The sequence below is a fragment of the Calypte anna genome, chromosome 3 (assembly GCF_003957555.1).
Source record: "Calypte anna isolate BGI_N300 chromosome 3, bCalAnn1_v1.p, whole genome shotgun sequence".
Taxonomy (NCBI): domain Eukaryota; kingdom Metazoa; phylum Chordata; class Aves; order Apodiformes; family Trochilidae; genus Calypte; species Calypte anna.
Window position 1 is genome coordinate 107,918,447 of NC_044246.1, and position 8,014 is coordinate 107,926,460.

Here is an 8,014-nt window from a genome sequence, read left to right on the forward strand (position 1 = left end):
CGGTTAGGGCAGTGACCAGGTAGGTGGGAAGTTGTGAAAAATAAGGGTTTAAAATTGCAGTTTATTGGTTTTGTTAAGTGTATCTTTCAATTTAATAATGTTTGTTTGGTCAGTTCGTTGAGGTAGCGTGTTGTATCCTGTTGTTTTGGGGTGTTATGTTTAAGCGTACTTATAAGGAAAAAGAAAAGTCAGAAAAACAGGAGCGGGGCCCCGCGAAACAGGGACGTCACGTGACCATTCCCCTCAGCAACAGAGCGAAGCCCGCGAAACATGAAGCCATTTCCCTCAGCAACAGAACGAAGCCCCCGAAGCAAAAACCAATGCTGGGAGAGCCTGCGAAACCCATATAAGAGAAACCCATGCAAGAACCAATGATAAACTGATAAGAGACTAAGGGGAAGAGGTTTATGAAAAGTATAAAAGAACCGGTTTTACCTTATCGAACTTGCGAGCCGGTGGTGGGTCTATGGCTCCCCAGCTGCCCAGTGTGCTGCAGCGAGCTGCTTTATTTTTATCTCTCTCAATTAAAAGTTTTACTGTTGAAACATCGAGTCAGCATTTTTAGCAGAAGTACTGCTCTTCTCTGCAGCAGTAGCTACCACACTTCATCTCCTAAAGCAAATTCATCTAAACCAGCTGCCACTCCATATCTCCTGCAGCCTTCCTGAGGAGGCTGGACTTGAGCAGCTGCAACACTTCGCTGGTTGTGGAGACAAAAAAGATAGGCTGGTGTCTAAATTGGTTTTCAAACAGGTGGTTGTCATCTACACTGGGAAGGAGGCACAGGCAGTGGAGCAGAGGATACACAGGAATGTTTTGTCACCCTCTGCAGTTGTTTCTGATGTGACAGCCTCCTCTTTCTGTGAGTAAAAACCAACACCAGTGCTTTTCCTTGTGTCTGAAACAGACCTTCAACCCAGCTCTGCTCACCCTGCTGCAGTTTCAGGGAGCTACTGACTGCTGGCACAGGGAAGAGTCACAAGAGGTCCAGGGTGGAAGTCTGTGAAAGAAACTGAATTAGTACTGCTTGGAGAAAAGAAGACTAAAGGGAGAAGTAATGTACATAACAGTTTTCAGGTATATAACAGGCAGCTGCAAAAAGGACATAAACTGTGATTAGTCAAAATCTGTGCCTTGGGGCAGGAAAATGAGCCTTCCAGTCATGGAATCAGAGAATGGTTTAGGTTGGAAGGGAGCTTAAAGATCACCTCCCAGTAGCCCAGGTTGCTCAAAGCCCTATTCCACCTGCCCTTGAGCACTTCCAGGGATGGAGTATCCACAAGTTCTCTGTGTGACCTCTGCCAGTATCTCACCACTCCCATAGTGAATAATTTCTTCTTCCATCCACCAACATAAAGCTCTATGTCAAACTAAGATACTTGACCTGCTGTGAAAGTCTTAGGAAGCAAAAATTAGGCTCCCAACTAGCCACACAGTTTGTTTTGTATCATAAATAGCATGCAGACCCAGAATAGCATCGTGTGTATTAAAATGAGAGAATCTCTGTTTTAAAACTGATTTGCTTAAAACAATTATGTTCTAAACAAGGATTTTAATTTCACAATATTTGGAATAACCTTTTCAGGCCTACCTCTTTAGAACAAATAACATCTTATTTTAAATAAAAATATCCTTGAACCTGTGGTTACTCCAGAACCAAGCTAATATTCACATCACATCTTTGCATATCTATAACAATATCATGCAAGAGAGATTGTTCAAATCTTAATCTTTCTAGTAGGCACCTGGAGTTCCTTTTTTCTTGTACCATCATATATAGGTATGTTTTCTGCTTCTCCTCTATTAATCTTCCTGTCAGAAACCTTTCTTGTGGTAGTAAACAATTCAGTCCTGGATACTTCTATCTCCTACTGTTACAATTTCTATTTTCATTTTATGTAACTAAGCAGCAAGAGCATTGCTTTCCTCTTCACTACTTCTTAGGTCAGTTCTGCATTTCAGGCACACCGTTATCATGAACAGGTTTTTTTTTATAGTACTAACAGCTACAAGTGTTTTGAGGTGACAGTCTATCAAGGCAGATAAGTGCAGCTACATTTTGTGTAAATAGCATATCAACTAAAAAGTTTATAGGGAAAGGTAGACATGGAAACAGAGATGACAGATGTGTACAAGTTACATGAGCAACATAAAAATATAACTGTGTGAAAATGTTACTTTTGATGGTAATTTGCAGTGGAACCACGATTTTGCATTATACTTTTTTTTTTACTTATTTGACTTATTTTTAGGTGAACTAAATTTCTGAGGGAAACAGCACCATACTTGCAAATAAAAGTTGTTCATTAATTATTTGTTTTGCTATTTATGGTGAGTAAAATTTAAATAAATGCAATCAGCCCTCTGGTAAAATGCACTGAAATGTTACACTTCAAAGGAAATTTATTGATAATTACAGAGATACAGAATTTATCTATCACTGATAGATAAAAGGTGTGAGATACAATAGCAGTGGACATGTTAGTGATTCATTGGTGTGATTTAAGAACCATGATGTCTTCTCCACTGTGCTGGCACAACTGTGCCACTGAGCTATGGATTGCATTGAGAAACTGCCCCTATTTCTAAGTGTTTTGGTAGGACTTTCCAGCCAGAGGAATTTTGGGTCTATACATTTCTATCCAGAGACTGGAGGCTGAATGAACAGGGGCCCAGTGGAGAATGGGAAATGGGGACTTTTGCCAGTGTTGCTTTGGAAAATTTCAGCTCAGCATCCCACAGTTAAATGTCAATTAGGACACTAGAGCTTTTTTTTTTTTTTTTAAATGGCAAAACTTTAATTTTTTGATTGCTGAAATTAGTGCTTTATTGTGAATTTTGTACTAATTTTTAAATAGTGTTTATGGACTCTGCTTTTCTGTACTGCCTTCTGTATTTTTGAAATATATTAGGTCTGTTGGATTTGAAGGAAGTGACTGTTGCCTCTAGAGTGAACTAGTGGTTTATTTGGAGTTTTGGTTCATTTTAGCTTGTACCATCACACTGTGGTGTTTAGCTGTACTGCTCCCACTTCTCTGTTCAGCTATCCTGGTGCCTTCTGGCAGGTGGGATGGATTCCTGCCAAAGGACAATGGTTGTCATGGACCAGTGGTTTAACTGGGAAGTCTGTGTGGCACTTCAAGTGTCACCTCCTCTGCAAGAAGCCTTTCTGTGCCAGCACTGACCTCCAAATGTTTGAAACTGCCTCAGTCTCTCAGAAAAATGAAGCCATTATGTTGAATGATATATATATATATACACATATATAAGCATATGCATACATAAACATAGATATACATGTATGTTTATATATATGCATACAAATAAACATACAAAGTTACAAGTAACATGTAAAACACTGATCTGTAACTTAATTTCTGTTGTGTGGGACAATGGAAAAGAAATGCATCCTCTCAGGTGTGAAATTGCATAACCCCTGGGATTTTCCTCATCTGACTTCACCTGCTTAAAAGTTAGGTCAGGTAAATCCAGGTCTAAAGGTCTGAGCTGTTTCATAATTGCAATCTGGTAGTATATGTTGGGGTTTTTTAAGGAGTCAGGAGTGACTTAATAATTGGCACTGTCTTTATTTACAGGGAACTTTTCAGCTACACATTATGAGGGGAAAATGGTCCAGTACTTGTGGTTTTCTGTTAAGACAGGAAAGCCTAAAAGCAAAAATGTTTAAAAATATGTTCATTCAAGCTGAGAAAGAATATTGAAGAATACTGATACTTAAGATTTTTCACATGAGTGTAGATAATACTGTGCCGGAGTAGTAGAGGAAAGAAGTGAAGAACTAGTTGAGGGTCATTCAGGGCCCACTTTATACATTTCCTACAGTGACTTCATTTGTTTTTAGCTATTACAAAGAATATCAAAGTAATATTTCACTGTACAAACCCAGCATCATAGATTGGCCAGCAGAATTTAGATGACTTTTATTTTGTTGCATTTAATTTTCAAATTTTTTAAAAATTATTTTTCTCACAAAATTGTTGTCAGAATCCAAAAAGAAGAAGCCTGTCTGGCATGGAGAGCTCCTGCTGTCAGCATTTTCCCAAGGAGTGGGAAGAGTAAAGCATGAAGAGTAAAGCAGCCTGCTGCATGCTTAGCAGCAGAGTTACAGAAAATGTAAGTTTTAACTTTACTTTGAAGCAGATTGTACTTTTAAGTAAAGATACATCAGCTCCTAAAGATAGCCCAGGATGCATACAAATGTGCTGGGTAAAGATGCAGAGTAATCAAAATGGAAATTTAGACTTTCTGGTATGTTGTTTATTCCCCACCAGGGAAACATTTTGGAAGAGCTGGTACACCATTTAGTCTTCTGAGTGTAATCTTGGACTTCTAATTTAAGCTCCTTGTCTTCTTAGCTTTCCTGTGTTTTAAAAAACAAAGACAGCCCCCACTGGGTGACTTTGGACAGGACTCCAGCACCAGTAGTGTCATTATTTTAGCAGGGGCTGCAGTGACAGGACAAGGAGGAATGGCTTTAACCTAAAAGAGGGGAGATTAAGACTATCTGTAAGGAAGACGTTGTATAAAATGAGGGTAATGAGACGCTGGCACAGGTCTCAGAAGTGGTTCCCATCCCTGGGAACTTTCAAGGTTGGCTGGATGGGGCTCTGAGCAACTTGACCTACTTGAAAATGTCCCTGCTTATATCAGGGGGCTGGAGTAGCTGACCTGTAAAATTCCCTTCCAACCCAAACTGCTCTGTGATCACCCTTCCAGAGGAGCTTGTCCTTTCTGCTGGTGAAATGAGGAGCCTAAGACAGGGGGTTAGTGCCTTCATTAAATGTAGGTGGTCTGAACCCCCCCCTTTTTCAAAACTCATCCATTCTGGCTCTACAAAATAGCACTTCTGAAGGCCTGTGACTGCTTCTCAATCTATCCCTTTCTCCATTTCACAATCTATTATGTACTCAACTCATTTAGTACAATCTTTCCATATGCCTTTATCACTGTACAAAAGTCTTCTGTACAGCTTGTGCTTAACAGAACAGTCATTTTATATCTCTCTACTTCACTGATTCTCCATCTGTTCATCCAAACCAAAGCTGAAAATTTATCCCCTGCTTTGCAGAAATCTCTTCAGTATTTCTTCCAGTGCTTTTATTACTTCCAGTTGTAACTTTACAACCCTGTGATAAGCACTATATAAAGTACTTCTGCACTGCACCCATACAACATTACCTGATAACAAATATTTCTTCATTCAAGTGTTTTCATTTTTAGTGCATGTATATGATTTAAACATGTATTTTCAAACGTTTGGACATAGTAGTGTGTTCATAAATGGGAGAGGGGGGCATAATGCTATTCTTTAACGTTATACAATTTTAATTAATATATAGGACACTTTTCCTAAGACTACAATACTGTAACTCTCCCACAAAATGAACCGGTGTCCTTATCTCTTACCAGACTAACTGTGATGGGTGATGGTAGCACCTTCATGCAGATTTGTTCCTACTTAGGTCCAATGACCCTTGAATAATACAGCAGGAGAAAGCAATGTCATCAAAGTATAAAAAATCCAAAAGTTCATTAAGCATCACAGAACTAAGTTTTAATTTTTTCAGCCAGTTATTCCCTGAAACTAATAATTTTGTTATCTAAAAGTTTGCCTCTTTTTATCTCCACCAAGCCAAACCAAACTTTGACAGCAATTCCAAGAAGCTCCTTTCACTCCTGATGTTCTCCACATTCAGATTGTTTTATAGAATAGTAATGCATGAAAAATTAGGATGGTATCGTGGCAGACTTACAGTGAAATACCAAGTAATTATGAGTTCATTTGCATCTTGGATTCCTGGATACTTGCTGATCACTGGTAGTTAAGATTCTTTCTTTCTCAGAATTCCTGTTTTGGCTGTTGCACCAGCATTAAGGCATGAAGGTGACAAAGGGTGGAATATATTTCTCTGGTAACAAGGAAGACTTTATGAATAATGTATATAGTGAACTCTAAGAATATATACAGTACACACCTGTTATCCACCTGATAGGCTCAATCCCATTTGCCCTCAAGTTCACAAGTTAAGAGTGCAGGACTCTTCCATTTAGCAGATTTTTTGTGTTTCATCAGCCTCATTTCAAGTGGACCAAACTATAGGACTACCACCCATAGAAGAGAATATTTGTGAGAAAAATTCCCTTTTAGTTATTCTTTTGGTTGAGCCTAAGTATTCCTCTAAAATATACCCTCCCATCATTCTACTTAGTTATAATTCTTTTTTATTTTATTCAGCCATAGATAGCATGGATATTGTGAATACCAGGTAATGCTGTGGGTGTCTTCCATGGGGATTTCCAGGATTAGGAACATCTGCTGCTTCAAAATGTTGCTTAGGAATCTGGTAATGTCTTCCTTCACCAAGTCTTTGAACCTCTATGTCACTTACTTGATGTCAATTATTTGAGTTGATTTCAGTGAAGGACAGCATGACTTCATCCACATTTTTAAAGCAGTAATAATACAAATACATTTTTGGACACAATTTTAATGCAAAGTAGGGGGCAATCCACTTAACCGAGTGACTGTAAAGTGACAGATGTTTTTGGTAGTTAAAAGGTCAGATTTATTTTGTTTTGATTTTTTGTTTTTACAAACTGAAATGCTCCTCAATATTGCTTAAAAAGATCTTTGTGAACAAGGTAGTACAAATGTACCCAGCTACATCTCATACCTGTGGCTATAGGCCATTTAGAATGATGATTTCTTTGTCTCTTGGAGGATATTTGCATGAGAAGGGAAATATTTATTTCAGTGAATTGAAACTGATTCCTTATTTCAGGAATCAAAGCTGTTCCTCAGGAGATTTCTGGCTGCATCACTGACATGGCACTAATGCCAGACCTCCAAACCCATTAGGTGCCTGCAGACCATAGATATACCTTCTCAATCCAGAATAATATTAGAAGAATATAGAAGTATTCTAACTGGATTTTAGCAAACCTGTGTCCTATCACCAGGCTTGCCAGGCAGGCCAGAAAGACTCTCCAGGAGTATTAACAAGACCCCAAATACACAGGATGAAAAGTAAGCCTAATAGTAGATTATATAATCTTATCCCCTTTATGTCCCCTGGAATGTAAGGGATGAAGCAGCCTTGCTTTCCCATGGTTCCTGCTGGGGCTGACACACAGGTTATTTATTACACTTTGCCCATCTCTTTGCATTTAGAGGAATGAAAATCAGGGAGTTCATTCAGCTCTTCCCTCGTGCCTGGTTCTGTCACCATAATCAAACAGTTTAACTTGAGGGAATCTCTCTGCCCGCTCCTCACATGTGTCTGTATTTCCTCTTGTCCCTGAGGGTGAGGCTCAGCTGATTAAATGGAAATGTATTGATAACTTCTCTCCCCATCTTGCTTTTGGAGTCAGTGGAAAGGAACAGGCAGTTATTTACTTACTTTATAGGGATGGTTCACCACGATCAGGTTCAGAAATCTGTATTATTGCACAAGGAAGCTGCTGTAGAATCCTTTATTCTTTCTGTCTGATCATACAGGAGTCTGGATGACAAGTTCAGTGTAGACACCTGCATTTAGCCAAGTGAAATTTACATGCAATGTCTTTGATCCTAAATTCAGCTTGCAAAGTTTATTCTTTCCTTTCTGTGTGCATGTGTAAATCTACGTGCTGTGTAAGACACTGAAAGCAGACAGTGATGCAGCCTTTTAGTAATTGTACATTTTCATATAAAAATCAAGCATTTCTGAAAGCATTACAGGTTTCCCTGGGATCTAACTGGAACAGCAAAGAGTGCCTGAAGAAATTTTGGTTTTTTCCTTTCCATTTTTCCTTGATGAATGTAAATAATTCTTCGGTTTTATTTTCTTCAGCTTTTTGTGTGGACTGTACACCTGTTTTAGCTAGATTTGTTGTTACTGCATGATTTTTAGCATAGTATTGTTTCTGCAATAAGATGCTGAGCACAATAAAGTAGAGGCTAATAATCTCTCTGCCCCAGTCCTCTGGCAGCCACTAATAACTGTGGCTGTCA